Below are 24,448 nucleotides of genomic sequence, written 5' to 3'. Positions count from 1 at the left end.
CTTTAAAATGAGTAATGTTTCCTACATCAGATTGTGGTTTGATTGCTTGCCCACCCAGTCAGGAGACACCAGCAACGTGCCAAGTTCCAATCCGTGTGCTATCATAACACCACTTTGGAAAGTCTCATCTCCAGTGACCCATTTGGGGAGCACTCATATCCCTAGTTCTGCCCCGGACCTGAGGTCTGATTAGTGTTTAGACATTGCTTTGAGATAATGATAATGTGACTTTTAATTAGCATCAATATTTCTAGTCTTATGGGARATAATAATGTGCTTCTTTTTTACTCCTTGACTGTTGACAGATGGCCACTTATTAAACATCATTAAATTCTGATATCAATCATTTTTKTGCTTCATAAAATATGCTCATCGTTTAAAAGAAGTGATAAATGTAGGAGGAAGATTTTCCACATGGATTGTGTAGACTTTGATGCAGTGCTGCAGCAGCAATTGGTTGAGGGAAGTTTTGTTTTTTAAGACACTGTAAGTATAATCTCCAAGGCCTTGTTAATTCCCTCTCAGTGGATATTAGAAGTGGCTCTTGTATGGAAGTAGCCAGAATGCTTTTGACAAGGCCACTATTTACATGTTAAGAAACATGAACCTTCGAGAAGTCTGCGCTTCTATGCAGAAAACATTTCATGCATTTACACAGGAATCCATATTGTGTGTGGCTTTGTGAATGCCATGAAAAAGTGAAGATGTATTCCCGTACGTCTGTTATTTGCAGCAAGGCTTTATTTGACTTGATACATTCTTGGCAAGAGCTTCCAATTCATTACTTGTGAAACTTTGTTTAATGGGTACAATTACGATCTGCATTGTGCCCTTGCTCATCTTAATAGCAGTATTAATTTGCAGGAAGGGACAAAAATCATCTTGCGGAGTTATCAAGCCGTGTTTAGGCTTTCTGAATGCTAATTAATTCAGAGCTCAAATGCTGTACCTGCTGTTTAAAAGGCTGGCAGCTTGTATTCATCACCTGAGTGACAGCTGTTCCTTGCCTTTTTTACTCTTACAAAAAGAGTAGGGAAGATTAACTCCTTCCGTGCTAGTGACTGCCACATTAAAATAACGATTATATTCAACATTTATATGTTAAGTTTTTTTTCTTTAATGGATTTGCTGATTTCGACATCATATTAGAGAAAGGATTGGTGGCTGTATATTGTTAAGAGAATTTGCTAAATATTTCTCCCAGTCACTGTTATTTTTTTTCTGAGCAGGGCAAAAACCCCTCAGTCTCTGTGACATTTGATGCCAAAACCAGATCCTCTATGTAAGCTAAAAGAGAAAGAATTAAAATATTGTTAAGTCAGATTTGAACATTTATAGTGATTATGGAATCTGAAGAAATTTTTTCCTGTAATCAAACTGCTCTTTTTAATATTACTGTCAAGAAAATATTTATTAGTTGCAATTAAATTAAATGTTCACTTAAGCCATTTAAATGTCACAGAAAATAGTAAAGTTTTATATTTTATCTGCTGCTTTCAAAGCTCATTGCATTGCTGTTTGTTAAACTGAACTCCTGCACTAGGAAGGAATGGTAGTCTTTGGTGCTAAAGAAGGGGCCTTAAAGGCATGCAGGGGATATAATTTAATTCAATCTGAGAAAAAGTGTCAACTGGTGCAATGCAGATGTTCATATGCAGGTGTGAGAGGATTATACAGTTTGCCTGAGTGACTGAGAAAGTGAGATACTAATATTGGATTAAGTTCCTTCTTTTTCACAGAGAAACTGATAACTAAAATATGTATGTTGGCTCCATTGCTCCATTCTCTCCTGTCCAAATGAAAACACTTAAATTATACTTCCTTTTGGAGGAAACACGAGACAAATCAGCAGTTGTTTCATGTCAAAGGGTATTGCTGGACTACTGACACCAAACAAAATTCCACAAAATCTTCCAGTTAGTGTTTTAGGGTAAATCCAAAGTTTTTTTCTTTTTTTACTTTAAAGACATACAAAGTCTGGCATACGTTTTGCTAGGTAAATATTTCAGAAATACGGATGTGCAGTAGACACGTCATAATAATATAAAATTTCCATTCACATTTTGGAGGCCCTGTGTCTTTAGGGAAACTCAGGGTGGACTTGGCTAATGCCTCAGGGCTTTGATTCTGCTCACATCAGGTTTTACGCATTCTGACTCAGTAAATCTCATTAAGCACATGCTTAACTGCAGTATTCACTGTTAGTTCTGTTGACTCCAAKAGCAAATTAAGCACATGCTTAAATGTTCAGAGCCTTAGGGAAAGGTGATTAAACTAAATAACAAAACTATGGTAATAAAATATTTTAACTCATTAAAATCCAGTGGAATTGCTGATACTGATTCACTGAAAACTCTTTTTTGAAAGTTAAATAATTACCTTATAGCTAGCTGGCTCTCTTGTGCAGCTTAGAGCACCAGTATCAGGATATTAGATGGGTATTTCTGCTGTGACAATTYCTTTTACTTGTGACCTGCTGTTGTATTCTTACAAATAATTATTGATTRTAATGAGTGATGGAAAATATAATTGGTAATAAAAAGGTTTCCAAGCTTGTTTATAAAGTGTTCTTGAAAGTGAAAATAATTTTAARGAAATTGTTGTCTTGTTCCGAGTTACTAAAATATCTTATTTCTCATTAGCTTCAAAAGATGTTTTTATTTTCCTTGCATGAGGATGATTTTTTTTAATCTTTAGCAGTGTTGACTTAGTGCTCTTTATGTGGGGACAATTTCTATGTTAATTTATGGAGTTTGATACAGAGTAATTAGAAATCATGCTTTAGCAAGACTCAGGTATAGTCTTTGAATTAGTGTGCAAGATGGGCTAATGAGTCCAGCAATGATTAGGAAAATGCACTGCAGTAATTCTGTTTTTAATAAGTTATTTATTAAAAATCCCCTCAACTTTTTAGAACTTTGTGGAATAGTTTCTGTAGGGGAGGTGTGTTTCTAAAATAATCCCTTTATGATTCAGAAAGCGGAAGATTCCTTTATTGTTTGGGGCTGGGGGCATGGGAGCAGCAGGAGCTTGGAGGTCAGAGGGGAGGGCTAGGTGTTTTTTCTTTTTATTTAGTTTACCATAGAGGAAATAATCGGATCAAGACTGAACTATTTTGGAAGGCTGGACATGGCATCATTAACTTTCCCAAGTTCCTGTCCTGAAATGATTCCTGTGTGTGCAAAATCATGAGCTCACWGAGATCCTGGAGTGAGTTATTTGGGGTCTGCAGTCTGTCTGCAGCTTTTTGAAATAAATCTGAGTGATAAAGCTCCATGATTTTTGCTACTGTGGTGTTAAAATCTTGGGATGATTCAGTCTCAGCATGTGCACTGAGTCAGACCAAGAAACCATCGAGTCTGCTGATTCGTGTTTGCCTCTTGACCTTTTGGCAAAGATCAAGTGCAGCATATGTTTTTATCAGTTTAATATCTGTTATGTCCTCAACTGGAGGATTTTATGTTAAATGAGTTTGGGGACTGGGAAATGTACTAGGAGCTTACGCCATCCTCTCCATGCGTGARAACGGCTATTGCTGTGTTTCTAGAATGGTGTGAAGAGAAAAAAGRAAAAAAAAAWGGCAACAAGTCCCTTAATGACCATAAAAGAGTGYCAAGGGAAGAGCAAGAACAGAGCAAACATGGATTATGCCTCTCCACAGTGTTCTCTTAATTCCTACCAATTTTCAGCTCAGGGAGTTCCTGAGCCTCCATAAAACCCCTGTAAAAATAAAATAAAATAAAATAGCACTTCCAATTTAATTTTAACCTTGTTTTCACTGCTTCCTCGATCTATATTAATATTTATTTTGTAATGTCCAGTGTAACAAGATCAGGTTGTCACCTTCAGGAGTGGGTGTTACCTTGTATCTACTGGGCACTGTGAGCCTATACTTGGTCTCATCCTTGCTTAAGAGCCATTTCTTGCATCACTGGTGCCATTTATTTTCACAGACCACTCTTACAGATGCTGTTTTGCTGAAAAATGACATAAATAGCAATCAGAAATAACTGCAGAGTCCAACAGATAGGAAACATTGTACATAATGGTGAAATGGAACACTCAGGATTTGTATTTTTTTTTACAAGAGACCATTGGAAATAAATAGATGTGATCGGTGTCTTTAAGGAAACAATTTTTTTCAATGTAAGTGTTTTAAATGTATAAATAGGCCAAAAGCTATGGAGAGCTGGTGTTCACTTGAATGTTTTTGACTGATTAAATATCAACTCCATCCTTTTTTTAAACTGGAGGTCCTGAGAGTGGCTTACAGGAACTGGTTTTATGTGGTCTGTGACAGAGGTCCATGTAGTGCAGCCAGTGATGACAAGCATGGCTCATGACATCTTTTGAAACAGAGGCAAGCCACTGCAGGCCACATTGATGTGACAGGGTGAAAACTGGGAGTTTCAYTAGAAGCAAAATTAATAGTTTAGGTAGAGAGTGATCAAAATCATTTTTAGATGACATAAGAATTTGACCCTTCAAGGATGTTTTATTAAGTACGTGAGGTAATACAGAATGGAGGAACYCATGTCATTGTAAATTAGTGTCCTTGGCTTAAGTCTCATTACCAAGRCACCTTCACTTTTTAAATTATTTGACCTGCCATGGTTAATAAAAAGGAAGTTAATCTGCTGTGACATTTTTGGTGGTAGCTTGGTGCACTACCAACTTAATTGCTGTAAAATAAAATAATGGTTTCAAAAAAAACCCCAAAACTTCACGTTCATTGCATTTTAATCACGGGATGATTTGCTAGTCATTACTTATAGCCTCAGTATTTCAGTTAAGACATGTTAAATAAAGCTTATGTGGGGGATGTGGAAGTAAGTGTTTGTTGATTGTAATGATTTAAATGTTAATATTTAATGGAATACACYGTATCTTGATTCTTTAATATTTCTGCTTAGATCCAAAACCAGAAGTCTACAAGATAGAAATCTACTGCAGCAAAATGCCATCTTATTATTATGCATGGTACGATGCTCACGGGTTATTGTCAATATACAGTGTCTACTGGCGAGGAAGCTTTTGTTTGTCATGGGAACAAAATGATTGCTCCTYGTTTTTCTAGACTGCTGAGTTCTTGAAACGAAAAGCATTTTGATCCTGGAATAAATATTGATTCTCTCTTTTCTCTCTCTGAGAAAATTAATTTAGTGTGTGTTATATGCGCCCAGGTGAGGTTAGGCCAGCTCAGGAGCCCCCAGGCTGCTCAAACCTGTGACACAGACAAGCATTCAAGCAGTGGCTTCGTTGCCCCTAGGTCAGCAGATACGTGATGGTTCTTTTGGAGAGTGTCTTCTGCGGCAGAGCAGAGAAGGATTCATGACCACTTGCCTATAGCAGTGGGACCCCAGATTTCTCCTTTTTAGYCAAAAAGTTGTGGCATCAATTTTCCTCTATTTCCATCCACCTGCTGCCTTCTGAGTGGTTCTGTACCTTAAGCCCAGATGGCCTGGGTGAGGCCATAGATATGAATGCACTGTGCCTTCCAGAGATGGCCTTTGGAGAAACACAGACATCTCTGCATTTTGCTGTGCAGATTTTTAGCATCCTTTTCACAGTGCATTGGGGCAAAAGTAGAGTGGTTTGCAACAGCCAAGTCTTCCCTTTATAAATAGACTGCAGACGTGGAAAAGGGAGTGCAGAGTGTTGAGATAATACATTTTTGAAACTGAGCATCCACTGCTGTTGCAGCTCCTCAGCTGACTGGGGGCATCCTGGGAGAGGGGCTCATTGGCACGTCCTTGATGCACAAACTGAGAGAATTGGCAAGAGCAACAGMAAGAGTTGGACAGATTTCCTTAAAGAATTGCGCATTTCCACCTCCTCCTTTTAAAGAATTGCACACTTCCGCCTCCTCGTTTTTGCAGCTCTCTTAAGAAGAAACTGAGAAATAGCTGAGCCTTTGCAAATGACCACAATGTGCCTGCTGCTATCACAGTGTTCTATATCAGTCCCTGTCTGTGTGCATCCCGAATGGATTCAAAGCATAAGCCCACATTACTGCAGAAACTGTGTCATGCAAGTACAAAATTTCTGCTGCCCCAACCTAAATCTTGACTTTCATTAGTTAATTAAAAAATTGATTGGTTCCCTTTAGAGAGTGATACTATGGGATTACAATTTCACCATTGCAAAAGCAACAGCTTTCTAAGAAATTGGTTTTKGTGGAATTTATTGTTATTTGTAAAWTCTGTGTAATCTTCTAACATCTTGAATCGCTGAATATCATTGTGAAACTGTTTTCTCATGTTCRTGTGGTGTATACTAGTGTTTGTATTATAGCATCAGCCATTTCCTTAGCAAAATGTTTTRAAAGGGTGAAGAAAAATGAAAAAAAAAAGAGAAGAAAATATTAGGGACTGTGCATCTCTAACACTATGTTATCTGTACATCTCAGACACAATGTTATGCCTTTATTGCAGAGACAGCACTGTTGAATTAATGTTGAATTCACATTTAATTTCACATTTGACTCTAAATGTTATTTTTTTATAAACCTCCACCAATAATAGAAAAAAAAATACCAAAAAGGACTAATGTATAACTTGCTTCTTATGTGCCTCAGAAGGCATAATCCTACTACTGACTTTCTGAAAACAGTTAAGATTATTTAACAAGGTTTGAAGCTAGAACAGGGACTTTCATATGGCCTGTATTACCTTTCSTCARGGGAATGCATTTTCTTAAAGTGACRATTTATGAGATTCAATACTAATGTCAAACTTCATTCTGCTGTGTGAAGTAACATAATTAAAACACCAGAATAGCAGAACACAGGCAGCAGAACATTGTTGAACTTGTAGAAATTTCCACATTGGTGATGTAAAATTTGATGGAAAAGTGATATGAGTGTGAGGCATGTCCATGTGAAATGTAAGAAAAACAAGCCTTAAGCAAGTCTGTATTTCCCTCAGAAGGATTTTATCCAGAGAGGAAGATGGAATATTTATGTGCAATAGCAGCTGCATATTTTTAGAATAATTTTAAGTTCTTTTATAGTAAGTCTGTGTGATTAGGAAATAGATACAAATCAGATGAGGTAACAGTTTGTCCCATTTGTGTGAAGTGCTTTTCCAGGATAAAATTACAATTTATTTCCTTCTAAATGCAGTATTCATTTGGGAGTAAATTAATTAAGGCTGAGTGGATAAGTATCTGCTGTCGTTCTGCAGTCATGACATGGCAAGACACTWGCTATCTACGTGCAAAACTCATCCTTACATGAAAAAAAGTAAAGTGCCTGTGCCTGTTGCTTTTAGTGCTGTTACACGATACTTTGAATAAATAACTTAATTCCATGTCAAAATACTCAAAGGTATAGTATTTTATTATTGGTATTATTAAGTTATATTGCAATAGTGTAACTGCTTTCTCCTCATTTGAGAGCTTCTGTCATGAGAGACAGGAAAGTGGTCTCTGTGCTGTGCCCTAACAGGTTTATTATTTTATCTGTGCTATGGCTTGAACAGCTGAAGATGAACATAATGTAGATCAAGCATCCCACAATGACTCAGATCAGGCTTCCCTCAGTGATTTTCACTGATGGGAAGGACTGATGGGGACGTTTTGGCAGGGGAGTCATGATATGAGTTGGTTAATTACTCTATGTGCTGGAAAACAGGGTGGTTTCCTGTTCCTCTTCGAGGGGAGATCAAAAATTCATGCGGAAGAAATGCATKAATTTCTGTCATGTTTGAAGCAGTCCATTTGTACAGCTGAAAAGTACATATTGGCTTTCCATTGAGCTGCAGCAGTTCATTGGCTTGCTGTCTACATGTGTTTAAACAAAATTGCTYTCTGTGCTTAGGCCTGTGTCATATTCTGTTGAATTACCTTTCTRCCCTAAAATTAAACTAATTGCAAAATGGTTTTACATAACAACACTGATGGCAAATGTATATGTTTATATGTAAGTGTTCTCTTGTATGGCTTCTCTGCAATACTTTTTCAATGAGGTGGATGAAAAGTCAAGTGCTGAATCTTTTAAAAAGGTTTCTCAATGTTGTCTTCAAGCGAAGATTATGAGGAATGATATAGCCAGAGTTTAATCACAATTTTTTCCCTTTCCTGACAGTACTGACACTTATTTCCTAGACAAACTGATGAATCTTAGATAATGAGTTATTTTGATCATGTGTTGTGTTGATGCAAAACTAAGGYTCATATATTTTGATCCTGAACCTCTGAATTGTCTTTAAATGTCTGAAACCCTAAAAGCTGATGCTGTGCAAAGACTGAAAAACTACTCTAAAAGTTACTCAGTTCAGCTGGCTTCTGCCTAGGGTAACAAACCACTGCTGATCCATGTGCAGGGCAATCCATCATCTAGTGGATGTGTCCTGGCATACGCCACTGGAGGCTGAGTATTTAGTAACATTCCTTTTTTTTTTTTTTTTTTCGGGGGAAATTTTACCGGTGGCTCTTGCTGTGAGTGGAGTTGAGTGGTAGCCTGTGTTCCCCGTGAGTCTGATTCACACAAAGCTTTTTAAAGGGTTTCACAGCACAGTCTGCACTTCTTACTGTGTGATTGTCCAAATAGCCTCCATCCAAGCAAGAAAAGGAAATGTGGGTATGTGGAAAAGGGAAAGATGATTGAACAGGGAACTGCTAAATACAGAAAATATAAAGGAAAACCCTGACCAGATTGAAGCTGAGAATACTTCCTGTTCCATTTTTAGCATTCCTTTTTGTATGAAGAGCAACGTAAAGGAGCATGGAGTTCCAAAGTGTGCATCWGCAATATGTTGTTTGACAGTGGAACTAAATTTTGGTCCTGTCGTTGGCTTCCATAGTCACTTCAGGAAGCACGATGTTAAGTATTTCTTTTTGGAGGAGTATCAGAGTACATGTAATTCAACCAAGGTAGCAAATTTAGTCCTTGAACCTTTGTGTTTCTGTGATTTTAAAAATATTTTGCCATGTGTAGGGTTGGATTTTTTTTGTTTGGTGTTTTTTTTTTTTTTTTTTTTTTTTTTTTTTTTTTTTTTTTTTTAATGGGATGTTTAACCCAAAGGCCACGTACAAGCCTTCAAGTTTAACCTTTTCATTTTGCTTGGCATTGTAGAAGAAGACAAGAAGGGAATGCTGTCAGAGAATTTACTCAGAGGAGGATGGAGAGTGGTGGTGGTGAAGGGGATAATGACTTGGGCTCTGATATTCTTCCTCCTGCTGCAACAAGGCATCTGTATTCTCTGCTGGGTGCAGCCAGTCTGCAGGAAGCTTTCCTTCCTGCAAGCAACAAGTCAGGCGAGCATCTGGGAAATCAAAGAGACATCAGAGCTGGACTTGTCATAACTTGTGTAAACAAACGAAAAAAAATTATGGATGGATGGTGAAGGGGGATGATGGGAAGAATGCGAAGAAGGACTCAGGTGTACTTCCATCTGCAGTGTTGTAGGATAATACTGCTGTGGTTTCAGGAGCTTCCAGCCATCCATAGTGACAGATCTTTATCTTCCATTTCACTTACAAAGGTGAGACCTCAGTCCAAAATCAACTTGTAGCTGCCTGACACTTCAGGGGGCCCACTGGCAGTAGTGAAGGAAGAAGATGGAAAGTTCCTGGGCTGAGATTAGTTGAAGCCTTCTCTTACTTATAATGGCTTGTTATACCATTGTGTTCAGGCAAATATGTAGTGTGGTAGTACATCAGTTATTCTGTCTAGCAGTCAGACTCCTCATTTTGTGCTGCAGAAACAAATTACTTTTTTTTTTTTTTTCAATTGCTTTAATATGCTATGCTCTTTAATTAGATDCTCTATAGCCAGCTCATAAACAGCACTCTCCAATATGTTTCAGAAAATGAATAGCACATGTGATGCCTACCCTCATCTACAAGAGAAATGCAGATTGACATAGGTTCTTGTTATTTGCTTCCATATGAACAGCTCTAAGTGTCCRTTCTCAAGAAATGTGCATTCTGGCTCAGGGGAGGCTGTGTGACATGCTCTCAGTGGAGAATTGCTTATCCATGGCTGATCCTGATGGGTTTCACCTTCTAAAAAAAAAAAAAACTGGCATAGGTCAAAAGTTGGCAAGATGGATTGAAATTGTTTCCAGCTGATGGAAAGGTTACTGGTGTGGCGGAATTTTGAAATCCAATCTATTCTCTATGTTAAACCAGAAAATAATCCATTTCAACCCAGGGACGCTATTCCAGTATCTAAGTGCTGACATGACAGGAGTTTTTCGGACAACACACACTTGAATCAACTAGTTTTGCATGAAAGGTGCAAATTCAAAGTATCCTCTTGAATAACCTGCAATATTCCAAAGGAACTTCTTTGTTTTCTAGTTCAGTGCAGTGCTAATGGTCACATCTGGGTGTTAATATCTGAAGATGTCCCCTCCTCCTCCAGTTCTTACATTCATTGATTCTGGCATTCCAGATTTCTCATTYCTTTCCTATCTAAATTTCTAATAGTTTCCCTTCTGTAGCTGAATATTTCCTTGCTTTATCTGAATAGTTAACATTTTCATCTCCTATTTTCTCATCCAAATTTCTTTTTCCTGTTTACTTYTTTCACTCTTGCCTGTTTGCCATGTTTAGGTACTTCCATATGCCATTTCTTCACAAGTTGTTCCCATATTGTCCAATACTTTGAGGAAAACACACATTCTCAGTTGTTACCTATTCCTCCACATGAAGGAGTGCATGCTGTGAGCGTGGGATGAGAAGAGTGGGTCTTGTTGGGCAAAGATGATTTTATTCTTCTGTGATTCTCAGCTGCTTTTCTTTGCCTTCCATTCCTTCCATCTGTCTYTGACTGTAAGCAGAGCGTAAAGTGRAGGAAGGGCCAAGTGTCTGTTAGGTTTCCTGTTAAAATAYAGAATAATGATAAGGATGTGAGTCAGAGATTGGGCACAACAGCATAGAAGTGCTTTACGTATATTCTTTTATTATTGGGTTGGTTATTTTTCCCATTGTTTGTCCATTTTTTTCCCTGTTTCTACTTCTCCTAGCTCATGTGCTCAACTAATTGACTTATTATAGGAGATCTTTAATCAAAGATGGTTACTTTCTYGTTTGTCTGAAATGGGGGACTACTTTGGTACAGGAATTGTACAAGGARTGCTAAGCTGCCCTCCTTCATGGCTTTGCAGGGCCAAAGAAGCCCCTTGTTATACCTATATCCATATGTCCTCACCCTGCCCTTTGCACATTAGCATTTCTTACTCAATCTGGGGTGTGCAGATTGCTAGTTTAAATTCAGAACTAAACAAGGCAAGGAGTCCTTACAGTGTAATCTTTAAAAACAGTTTCAAACCTAAATTATCCTGACAAGGGCAATCAGCAAAGACAGATTTTAATAGTACAGGAGCAATCTTGTCCGACTATCTTGAGTAAAGTCTCCCACTACTGACTGACTATTGAGATTAAGTGCAATTTCCAACAAATCTGGTTGCGATGGCTCAAGCACTATCTCTCTAGCTGTACTWACATGTTGCAATCCTTGTGTGTTGCAGCAGAGGTTTATTTTAGCACAATCATTTTATGGTGCTTGGAATATTTTCCTACTGCTGCTACTATAGATAATGGATGATCACTTGGTTAATGTTTGACGGCAGGTACAATGCACCTYTCTCAATGTTAAGTGTTCTTATGTCTTTTTACTAGAACTGACCTTCAGGGACAGTAAACATATTGTTTGGCAACAAGATAATTACAGACTTTATCTTCCAAAAACATTCATGTCACGGGTGGGATAATTAAGATGTCCTTGCAAGTGAAAAAACTTTGTGAGTTATAGTAATGCTCCAGTTTAAGTGTTGGAAACCGAGGTCACAGCTGTATTACAAGAGCTGAGTACTTGTGTTATTTTGACTAAATAATTCTCCTCTTCAGGCTGTAAAAGTGAAARATGGACTTAACTTATATGTATGGCAATATATTCTGTAAGTCTGTGAAGAAAAACAAAGGAATTGAGCTGTCCAGGGGTATGATGGGCAAGCAGAACTGATTGTATTTGATTTGCTGTGGGATTCATTACTAGGGTTTGTTTTGTTTTTCTCCTGTTTCCTCCTTTTAAGGCCTCTCTCTTTTGTTAAATAGTTAGAATCATATTGACCCTTTCTGGTTTTATAATGTGAACTTCATGGTGATAAATAGCTAATTATTTGCAATTGAATTAGGCTATGAATTTAAATATGACAGAAACAGATGTAAATGTGATTTCCTTCAGCATGGCTCAGGGGTTTTAAGTTTAACACAGTCCAAATACTTAGCAGAAATATTATCATCTCTGAAATGGAGCGCTGCAACTAGTGAGAGTATCATAAAGATATTAATGAGCTCTGTGGTACATGAATTTTGTTGGSACTTTTTTCCTGAAAAATTTCAGGAAGGGAGGGGAGGAGTGTCCACTGGTGACATCTGAAATTCCAGTTCTTGAGTTTTCAGTCTCCAAGATGGAARCATTTAATTTTGGTGAAGTTCTGAAGTACTTTTTCACAATGTAATTCAAAAGTGGGCATTAAGCATTCTCAAAAGTTGGAACCCTTCAAGGGTCACACTGCAGTGTTATTTTGTGAGTGCCACCCAAACGAAAGTCCTTGCTGGCTGCCTGAATTGGGGCAGGGTGCACAGCTTAACAGCCCAGCATGTCTTTATATTAACACAAAACTAAGGATGAATATACACATTAGTGTAATTTAAAGATCTGAATCATAATATTTGAAAAAAGCGTGGATTCTGTACATGTTCTCTTTCTCAAAACTTGGCCAAAGGAGATCAGTAGGTTTACTGATGAGCTGCTTCTGAGCTGCTTTCTGTTTTGGGTTTTCTACTCAGAAACTTATATTCCAACAGAATTAAGTAGTTCCTTTTTTAATGGTCAATGTCATCGTGAAAAATCAAATAATTTCAGAATAAATTTTATTTTCTTCAATGGAAGGCAASTCAAAACCAAGAAAACACTTCACAGTACAGCCACAATATATGGCAGGTGATGAGGCATGCCTTGCCAGAATGTAGCAGGAATRTGAAGGATTGAAATGAACATTTTGAGTTTTTTTTCTGGGTATCTGCTTTTTAGGATGAGAATATTTAAGCATCCCAATATTAGAGAATAAGAGACTTTCTGCCATCCCTTCAGAGCCTCCTCTGCATATGGAACATGCAATTCTGGGAAAAATAAATGAGCAGAACAGAGCAACCCTGTCCAGTGGAAGGTGCCCCTGCCATAGCAGAGGGTGGAACGGGATGATCTTTAGGGTCCCTTTCAGCCCCAAGTATTCTGTGATTCTAGGATTATTTGGAACTGAATGTGTGTAAAGGAGCGAACAGAGATGCTCAGCCTCAAATCCATCACTGGCAAGGTGAAAAGGTACTACAGAGAGATTTGGAGGATTGTTGGCAATTTACCATTTTTTTCTGGAATATGTAATGAAGAGGAAGAAACAGCCTTTAGCTGCAGGAGAGCTGGTTTGGATGGCTTTTAGGAAGAAATTCTTTCCTCTCATGGGGGTGAGGCCCTGGCACAGGTTGCACAGAGAGGCTGTGGCTCCATCCCTGAAAGTGTCCCAGGCCAGGCTGGATGGGGCTTGGAGCAACCTGGGACAGTGGAAGGTGTCCCTGCCCATGGCAGGGGATGGAATGGAATGAGCTTTAAGGTCCCTTCCAACCAACCATCCCATGATTCTACTAAGAGACTTAGTAATTCTATTATTATTATTATTATTATTATTATTATTATTATTATTATTATTATTATTATCATCATCATCATCATCTTAAGAGTCTTGGCAACTCCTAATAGGAGACTTGGATTGATGAAATGCTGTCATTCATGTGTAATGCAGGACTGTTAACGTCCTCGTGTATAAGTTATGCTGTTATACAGAATTTTCTGGCTGAGTGTAAACTAACTGCAAAGCAATAGAATAACACCTTCAAAATGATTAATTCTGAGGCTGTCTTGGTGACTGTCTTGGAATTTAAATCCCTCTATCTTTGCACTTATGAAAATGTTGTCCATATATTTGAGCATGATGTGTTCAAGAAAAGTCAGATAATCTCTTCCAGATTCTTTCATTATTAAATGGCATTGGAATGTAATTTTTACTGTGCAAATTGATTCAGGGGTTCCATATTTTGAAATTCCATCTGCAGCCCTAATCTAGAAGATAGTTCATATTTGTTTTACCTTCTGCASTACATGAGAGCTGAGTAACCCACTTGATCTCTCAGTCAGGATGAGGTACCCCTTAAAAGGAAGTTAGCAATGAGCATCACATGCACCATATAGCATTTGAATTTTCATATAAACTAGACAGTTGTTAGTTAGCAAGCTTTTCAGTTTTCTTTGTTTTAACTTTTTAAATATCCAGTTTCCCCTTTGATTTTTTTAAAGAAACTTCATAGCCTATTTTCTCATTGTCTGTGTTGTTTATCAGGTTTACTTGTATACTTTATTCAGCATAATATGGTTCTGTTGAATTTCATTTGAGGTGATTTTTTCTGCATAACTATGTGCAAATAARGGTTCTGATAATCCCTTTCTTTTTRAATCAACCAGTTTAATACTTCTGTCACTGTTGCATGGAGATGAGTGACTTGACCTATTTTTAAAAATGAGCTTTTTAGCTTTGTTAGCTACCGGAGAATAGATTTTTAGAATTTGCAGAATTTACTATTTAATTAGTTGTCATTAGGATTTGCTGGTGCACACATGGATGATATTTTYCTTTTAAGTGTTATCATTTGCAATGGAACTTGGTGGATTTTTTTTCTTCTTGTAACTTCTTGGTGCTTCCTAACTTTGTTAGTGTTCTTCAAAGTTTGATTTTTACCTGCTGTATCGGCTTCAGCTTCGCTGCTTTAAAATTGCTTGGATTCTGCTGAAATATATAGATTATTCCATTTCATATGCATTCTAGCTAGAAGCATGAAAAGTTATTCATATATGATTACAATTATTTCTAATGCGACATTTACCCCAGAACTATATTAAGTTGTTAGCCCCGGAAAAAAAAGAAGTATTTTGTTAATGCTATTCTGTATTCAATGGCTTTGATGGTACTTGTTGCAGATGTTTCAGATTAGTGTCAAAACTTCATTATCAGTGATAATATATAAATGCAGTAAGTTGACACAGGGGTTGACTGAATGACTATTGCAATACATAATTAGGTTGGTGTAATATGATACGTACCCMCTGATCCTCCACAGCCTTTATATGAAATCTGTTAGAGACTGAAATCTCTTGCTGCTCTGTTGCCACTCCCAGAATGACTGCTACCAGGTTTTTTTGATTCTTGAACAGAGTATGCATATGTTAAAGAAATTCCATGTTACAGAGTTGCAAATATATTTTCTTTTAATTTTTTTTAATATGGTTGCCATTGGAACTAATAATATCATTATAAAGTAAGCAGAATGTGTAGCTGTGCTTCAGTCTRATAAACTGGATCAAAATACACCGTGTTTATATTATATATAATCAGTGTACCATATATTACCAGTATTTACAAGTAATAAGTCACTTGAGAGCTATTGTAGTTTCTGCACAAACAAAAAACTGTTTGCAGAGATGTTTGCAAAGCAAAAAATGAAATTTTAATGTAATCCTTCCAATAGCTGTCAGTTTCTTCCWCAGAGCTTGATAATTGAAAGGTTTGTTATTTTTTTAGGAAAGGGAGATGGTTTCGATTATCCAAACGCAGTGGAATGTTTAACTACCCTTCTGCTATCAGTGGACTTGTTTACATTAGGATTTTGACTAAATTGAGGTTGCACATATCCAGATGTTATCTGCCTGGGTGACTTTTTCATTTACTTTGGCGACGGATTTGATGGTGTATTGCTACCATCCCTTTGTCATTTTTCACATTATATATTTCAGGCTACACTTCGCCTTTCCTTTTCTAAACTTCTACTAAATTTTTAACTCCTAAACTTTTGCTCTTTTTTTCTAAGGATGAATCCTTACTGAAACCACTAATGGGATTTTGGTCTTTAGTGCAGGTTTTCTCATTGGTTGCCATGACTAAAGCCAAAATCCCAGACAAACAAACCCAAGATACAAAAGAAACTTTTTTTTTTGTTCTTGATTTTTATCTCTGCTTTGTTGTGCTGAGGGGCAGAGTTGTGTCTCGAATGCATCCACTCTACAATGTCCCTCTGCAAGACAGGAGAGACAAAGCTCTCCACCAGGAATGGCTTTTTTTTTTTCCCAGCACCCAGTGACCCATGGTGCCAATGTCTCACACAGAGAAGCGAGGGCTCCTCATACAAGTAGGTTACAGCAGGATAACATTCCAGAGAATATCAGTGGGGAATTGTAGAAAACATTTCCTGGATCTACTCAGTAGAAATACCCTCTAGTTCTGAAAGCAACAGTTGGACTAGACATCTCTGCTGTCATGTCATTTTTCAGAACTTGTGGGGGGTTGGGAGAGAGAAATATCCAAGCCCAGAAACCTGCTGTTTAGGATGTGCCAGGTTGAGAACCAGCTTGAATAAAGAATTCAATTTTTTATATCTTTAGAGTGCTAAAGATGTAAAGTGGGTGAGCACTCAAGCTCAGCAGTGATCAGACAGAGCTGCAGCCAACAGAAACAGACATTTGAAAGTGTGAGARCCTAATCTATGTCCTAGTGAACCTTTCTGCTGAGTTATTTTACCACTTTCAACCTCCAGATCTTCTGGTGGCAAATTGAAAAGAGTTCATGCTGCTCCTCATGTGACTCACTGATACATCAGCTCTGAATGGAGCTCCACTTATTAATGTTTATACAGTCTTGGTAGATCTAATCCTATTTGCAGGCCTTTAAAATGCCAACTTCTTATTTTTAAGAATGGTTTMCTTTTAACTGTGATATTTAACCTCAGAAATATATTTGTGGGTTTTTCCCTCAATGACATTTTTTAGAGGGTGAGGTTTTAAATCAGTAAAGGTAATGAAATTTTATGTGCTGTTTTGCTTGTGATTTAAGCAACTCTGTGGTGTAACCATACCTTGGAAGATTTGAATCAAGGAGATCTAATTGTTGCTAACACTGTTTGTTTTGGTGATGCCTAGAAAACAGCTGTGATTGGCAATGTAGAAACACATGGAGAAGGGTTTATCTTCTCATGAAGTTGTCAGGGGTGAGTGATATTGGTAGAAGTTGAAGTAAAAATCYACAGTGTTGATGTCAGCAAATATCAGACTAGTTCCAGTTAGACTATAGCAGAGAGAAGAGGAAAGAGAGAAGAAAAATTGATTATGAAGGTGCAAGATAGTTGGAAGGAAATGTGATACTGCAAAGGGAGAAGTGAATAAACAGTGACACTGAGTTGAAAAAGGGGAAAGTAAAGATGATCTGCCAAGCAAAAGARCAGTTAGCACAGGAAAACATAACAAAGCCAGGCATTTATGGATCGCTAGAAGAACCTCTTTTTGGCAGCTTTTGCAGCTGCTTTTACAGGTTGGAGACTGACAGGTCTCTCTCTGAGTATTTTCCCCCAGGCCAAGTGATGGACTGAGATTCGACATCTGCAGTGAACTATCTGCTGTCAATAAATTAGTACCAAAAGAGAGATGGTTTTAGATGTGTGCCCACAATTTTTACAGAGCTGTGCAAGAGGTGGACACAAAACTATTTCCARTGACTTCCCAGCCTACCTGACAAGCAAACAAGTTGTGTATTATGGTGCTGGGAGCTCTACTTCCTTTCCTTCCTTTTTGTGAAATTTATAAAAAAAAGCAGGGATTTACCTCATACTATTAGCAAGTCATGTTTRCAACAGGCAGCTGACTCACTGTATAAGGGCCTGATATCTCTATGAGATTTGTGAGATTTGAGAGAATTATTTTTAAGTGTTAGTTCTGAAAAACGTAACATGAAAATAAATCTTTTGTATCTTAGGACATCTGCTGAGTGGGGAGCTGCCCTACAACTTTGTGCACATTTGAACAGTATCTCGTTTGGACCAATAGCAGTGTATCACAAAACTCTGAGGGAATCAATTATCCTACTTTTTCCCTTGGCATCTCTCAGGACACGTTTGTTCTGCATAGATTTTTTTTAATGGTGTTGAAAAAGTTGGAATTTTGTTTCTATGGGACTACTTCAAACAGAGAGAATAGGGCTTGGGGGCAAGTGTTAGAAACCTGTGTGTTTCCCTCTCCCTTAGTCCTTCACAATGGCACTGCCCAGGTGCTTGGTGTTTAGTTGCACTGCATCATTGGCAATTATGGTGTGGTCAGAAGGAAAAGGCAAGGGCTTGGGAGAATGTACCAGTGCTGCATTTGGGGTCAGCCAGGTTGCCTTCAGGAGATCACAGCAGATCATTCTGCTCTTTGCTCTTTGCCTTGTATATAATTAATTTGGGCTGAGTGACTGCTTTTAAACTGAGTTTTGTGGTAGCTGCTGGTTCAGAGCTCAGGTCCGAGCTGTTTGCTGCTCACAGGTGCCTTCTCAATTGATGGTAATAATTCACTTACAACAAAATAACCCATGGGCTGAGATTCCTGCCTCTTCTTCCCCGGCAGAGCTGGGAGTCTTGAGAAGAAAGAGAATTTATTAAACTGGAGCAAAGTGAAGAAACCAGGAATAGTGGTAGAATCAAAATAGCTCCAAACTGTTTGGGGAGATAGAGCAACCCGGCTGGAGGAGTTGCTGGAGAGACATTGTTGCCTAGACAGAAAACAATATGCCAAAGAACATCAGTAGAAGGTTCTGCTAAATTCCAAAGTCATTCAGGAGTGAAGAAAGTGAGGCTTTGGGATGGATGGGGTGTTTGCTTTTTTTTTCTTTTTTTTTTCCTTGACTTTCTGTCTCTTGGTGTGTCCAAAGTAGAGGTTCATAGGACTTCTTTACAAAGCTGTTTGGCACACGCATCATTCAGCCCTGTTTGCTGGAAGAGCAAAGCACCGTAATCCGGGGTCCCCAGAAGGAAGGAGCTGTGAGCAAAAAGCAGATTTAAGCAATCAGGTAGTTAATTTTTTATGTGAGGTGTTGTGAAGGACTGGGGAAGCTGGGGATTATCTCAGTAACGCTTGCCTGCAGACTGAGCTGGTAGCAGCTTTCACCAGAGGGAACTTGAGAGCACCTGGGTACKCACCATGTCTAGTTACAACGTAGGAACTGCAGCTGACACGATTTCCCTGACAGCTTGGCAGGTTGAAATAACAGTGGGAGACTGGAAAACAGCAGAAAGGAATATTGTACAAAGAGCTGCATGGCTGATTGCATCAGTGCCTTTATGTCAGTGAGTTTTCACCATGAGACTCGCACAAAGGCTCTGGAGCATTATACACATACCGTGGCATACACATGTCTTGTGAGGTGCCATTAATAATTACAGCTCTTTCTTCTTAAGGTTTCTAGGAATTATATTTAAATAAAATGATCAATATCAAATGCTACTCGAGGAGATTTTCAGACTCTAGTATTCAAAACATTGTATTTCATTTAATGTTTTTATCTTGCTAACAGACAGACAAGATTAGCTGGAAGCAAGAAGGCACAAAGTGGTTTTGAGGAAAGATAAATTATACAGTATGAAATGAGCAAAATTCAAAGATAATTCCATCTTTAAAATCTTAGTTATTAATTACTTTGCTTCTTGAGCCTCTGAACTGTAGCTCATAAAAGCAAAATGGAAGAAAACTTTGCCAAAACTTTATCAATCCAAACAGAATGTGCAAAGGTTGGGAAGTGCCAAAAAACACCATCCTTCAACCCACTGCAGGTCAAGAAAGTTTGCAAATATCAACTGCAGTTCATCAAGTCGTGCCCTGGTGACTTGAAAGCCTCTCAGTCCCATTTCATAAGTCAGTTCCCTGGTCCCARGTGGGCTTTGGAGGGGTGTTACTGAGCTGTCTGCATGTTCACTGATCTTGGAGATCAGCATAGCTCCAAGCCTTTGACGAAGAACTACAAAAAAAATCCAACAGTCTGCTCCCTGACCACTTCCTAGCATCCCCATTCCTTCTGCTCTCATATTGCTTTAATTTGGCCTTTTAATAAAAATGTTGTTAAACTGCTTTCTTTAGATTAGATTCAGTAGTTGTTCATGCACTTTATAATGGCACTCACTTACATTTAATATTGTTTCCCCAAGTAAATTTGAACTCAGTGTAACAGTATAATGCAAATGCTGCAAGGACAAAATAACATGTATAAATTCACTGGCTGACATTTGCCCTTGTTTCTAAAAGAAAGGCATAAATTCTTTACTCTTTAATCMTTCTAATTTAAAGTTTCATGCACAAGCTTTTATCTTTTGTAGAAACTACAGAATTAGTGCATACATTTTGAATGCTTTAGAACCAGGAGGTGTTCATTTATTCCTCTTGAGTTCAAATACTTTTTCACCTCTTCCTAAAAGTGTTTCCTTAGTTCAAATTTGCTATGCTTGTCTCAAGCACGGGAATGTTGCCTTGGATCATTTGCGATGAACAGCTGCAAGGAGATCTCAGAAAGAGAATATGCTAAGTAAATTAGAGGGTTTAACTGCACAGCAGTCAGCAGTCTTTCATCTGCGATATTGTGTGCTTGTCTGTGAATTTGGAAGTTTCCAGAGTTCCAGAAAGCTCCTGGTTTTGATGTGTGGAATCCCAATGAGCAGGAACCTCTGACAGCAGCTTCTCCCAAAATTTAATCTTCACAGTGTCAATGAAAGGAAGCTTAGATTTTATTTTTTTTTCCCCCTGCCATCCCCTTTCTGCACAGTTAACAGTGACTGTTCAGAAACTCCCTGCCTGAAGGTGGGCTTTACTGATGAACTTACACTCACCCTGAACACCATCGTATGAAAGCAACATCCCTTGACCTTCTTTACATCAAGAGAGGAGGTGTTAAAACAACCATATTTTATCCATACAGCTGTTRCCTTGGCTGTCACTTGTGCTTTAACAGCACTYTTTGATGTTGGAGAATTTCAGGGTAAAGTGACAGCCATAAATCTTCATATTGGTAAAATTCCTGAAATGTAGKCTCTACATGCACTTTATTGTATATTCTGTAGTGTAGCCTGCTACCTGCTGATGAAATTGAAAGCATTTGGTAGAAGAAGGGGAGGGAAAGGTTGGGTGGATCTTTCTATGTTTTTGAAGTGAAAGAACGTTTAATATATTCATGTCATTATAGTATATGACATCATTTCATGGTCGTTTGTGTAAGGTGGTAAAATAACTGTTCCCAACTGCTTCTCCATTGCGAAGCAGCATGAATTGTTAGGATAATTCTGTGACACAGGATTTTGACACACAGAATGCTGTCAAAAAATGGGTTTAAAATGTGTAGAAAGCATGGCATATTTGAGATTGAGGTCTATGCAAAATACAATTTTCTCTCCTTAAAATACTGAGAGCAGAGAAGWTCTGAATTCACTTGACAAATGAAAAAATTAGGAAAGCATGAATTGAGCAAAACCTGTCTCTTCTTTGCATGTTGTGTGTCAGGATAGAGCAAAATTAATACTTTATGAATAAGATGCTGGTAATAAAGGTTACATAAGATATATTAGTTTGTTCCATCTTTCAGAAACTTCTGAAATACACTGAGATTTTGAAAAAAAAAATGAGTTGCTGAGCCACCATAAGAAGTGCCACTTTCATCTAAAAAATATGGATAAATCTTGTTTACATGCTGAACTGTAATTTGTCATCCTAAGGTTTATCTGTCATTTTATGTAAGCATAGCAGCATGCTTCCTGCAATATTTTGTCTGTAACCATCACAAAACAAGCTGGTTTTCATTTTAAAAGCAGTATTTTCATCATGTCCATAACTAGAATGTGCCATATTCTCAATTGTTATTTCAGAGACATTGTTATAAATAACCTTTATACTCCTTGAAATGTTTTTRCTTTAACAAAGATTGTGTTTTAGAATATTTTCCTATTGGAGCAATGTATAGGATCGTTCTACATTAGCACTTCTGGGATTTATGCAGTATTTTTCACTACAACTGTTAAAAATTACTCTCACAAGCACCTGCATGTGCAGAAGAAGAATTATCCTAGACCAGTGATAGTTCCAAAAAACCTGTTATTTTTTTTTTGCTAGGAACCACAATTTCAATGCAGCATTCCAGCTGCTAATGGATATTCAGGGCCCTTCCGGATGGAGTCTTGATTAGTAGATGACAGATTAACAGAAAAGCTGTGTTTTATGGTTAGGGAGGTTAAACAAAACTCATGTTGCCTTTTGGATGGAGAGGAAGTCGGATCATTCAGAGGCTTCACAGGAAGCCATGGGAGGAGAATKCCATGGTGATTGATGAAGGTGGTCCATTATCACACACTTGGAGAAAACTTTTATTTCCTCTGAGTAAATCACATAGCTTRTGCAGGGCATAGTTGAGAATTAATTTTGTTGCCTTTTGCTGGAAATTTGTCAAATGGTATCCAAGCCAAAATTTAGGAAGGGAAATTGCRTATTGTATTTAAGCCAATTGTGTTTGAATTCAGCAGCTTATATTGTTTGGTAAACTATGTTTAGTTGAAAATTCTCTTTTTATATCAAGGTCATTTAGATTTCTATGTCCTTTTCTGTAAACTAATGTATAAATAGGTTGATTATTTTCATCTAACTTAGAATATTGCCTTTTTTTTTTTTTGTAAAATGCTATTTAAGTATTACTTAAGGAAATTACATTCTGTGAGTTGCTATTAGCATTTTAGTGTGGTCTGTCCCCTAGGTAAGTAAATCCAAGCTTGGAGAATAATAATTTTGTATGGGTGTGTTTCACATATTGTGAAAGTGTTCTTTTGGCTGKGGAAGCTCCAAAGGAGTTCAGACTCAAAAAATACATCTGACAAATCCTTCCAAACAAGAATAGTACATGTATCCACCCAAGGGCTTTACAGACTGCTGAATCCCCAAGGAATGCAGCCCTGGACTGATAAAGGTAGGACTCATTCTATTAAATGGCTCTGGAGATCAGGATTGAGATATTCAGCTGGAATAAATGTGGGCTGCAATCTATTGGGAGCATAAAATAATATCCATGAGGGAATGTGAACCAAATKAATTCCTTCTAGTTGCAGAAAGGGTGCTGAGTGTTTTTGAGCAGCCACGTTTTGCACCAGCTTGAACCTTTGTATTWATTCTAGGTGTCCCTTTATATGGCAGGAGAATCCATATGGTGCATYGAGGGGGCCTTGTCTTTGAATAAAGGGTCAGGTTTTAAGCCATGTGCAAGCTAGAGAGAAGCTTGCTTTAGGCAATTATTTTAGTCTATCATCWTAACTAAATAATAATTTAAGCTTGATTCTAAGCTTCCCATCACTCTTGAAGAACAGATGGGGAAGGTGCCACCTGAAAAGGGAAAACATCCCTCAGGAAGTGCTCTAAAAAAAACATTCACATCAGACTTATTCAGGTTTTGTGCCAGGTGTTCCTTTGTGCAAGAAACCGATACTCCTGGCAGTCCTGAATAATCAGGATTTACACATCTTCTTTTAGACTCTRGAATAGCTTGTAATCTGTAAGACAAAAGAGAGATCAGGTTTAGCTCCTTTTATCTGACACTGTTTCTGTGACCTACATGGCTTGTGGCAGATAGCTGGAAATCCTAATGCACTTGGCTTCTCTATACAGTGAAGTGTGTTATCAGCTGAAATATGCAAAATTAAATGTTGGCTAGGCAGGTGAGCTGTGTCAGGATCCRATGTAAGCCAGAATCCAGGGGTTAAAATGTGCCACTCTTCCCTTAAAGCATGCTAACCAACCTAAARGTGCCAAAATTCAGGTTTACTCTGCTTCTATAAAAAATTGCCTGCATGGCCTCCTGTATCATGTAACACACATTGTGCTCTGCAGTCTGAATTGTCATCAAGCTCCTTTAAAATTTGAGTCTTATAAAAGTGAATAAAATGAAATAATCTGAAGTTCAAGGACCTCAGAGGCCAATACAGATTTTTTTCCTTGCATGTACAGTTATTTGAAGATGATTTTGAAATAGATCACAGTTGTTTGCCGAAGAACCTACTGAAAAAATCTGTGATGATTAAAGAACTAATTTTATGTCACATTTCCTTGTAAGAGAAGAAAAAGATGCAGGAAGACAGGTCATCCTGGCCATTTCCTGTCCCAGTACCGAGTTCTCATCTTTTGATTTCTTCCTTAGCATTTTGCTCCAAATTTGTATGAAAGAGATTGTACTGAGTCATTAACAGCCTGGTAAATGATCTGGGTTTCTGTCTCAGAAAGAGGTGTGTGTTACAAAAATGTCAAAATTAGAAGATCTGATTCGCTTTTCCTCCTTTTAACTTCAGATTGGATATGAAGCCAGTTCCTAATCTCAATGAGATGCAGCAAAAGCTTCTATCCTCACACACAGACAACATCATTCAGGCTGGAGAATTTCACCATAKCCCTGTATTACCAACAGCCAGATTCCAGATAAAAATCCCTGGGTTTGTGCTCCCGGGAAGTTCAGCAAATGGAAGCACATTTACACTGGATTCTGTTTGCAGCATGTTGCTCAGTTGTATTTTTCTC

General features: G+C 37.9%; 1 protein-coding gene and 1 non-coding gene across 2 annotated transcripts in view; both read left to right on the top strand.

The window, feature by feature from the left end:
• The window catches only part of MACROD2 (mono-ADP ribosylhydrolase 2), an 809,981-nt gene that overhangs the window by 379,089 nt on the left and 406,444 nt on the right, over positions 1-24,448 (top strand). The window lies entirely within an intron of this gene.
• Positions 3,373-3,555, top strand: LOC130575264 (U2 spliceosomal RNA). Its single transcript, XR_008965530.1, has one exon. It is a non-coding gene; the product is annotated as a U2 spliceosomal RNA (small nuclear RNA).

This window comes from Malurus melanocephalus, unplaced genomic scaffold (genome assembly GCF_030028575.1).
Source record: "Malurus melanocephalus ecotype Western Australia unplaced genomic scaffold, MMel_1.1 scaffold_101, whole genome shotgun sequence".
NCBI classification, from domain to species: domain Eukaryota; kingdom Metazoa; phylum Chordata; class Aves; order Passeriformes; family Maluridae; genus Malurus; species Malurus melanocephalus.
The sequence above is the reverse complement of the archived record's forward strand: the minus strand, read 5'-3'. Positions and strand labels throughout refer to the sequence as shown.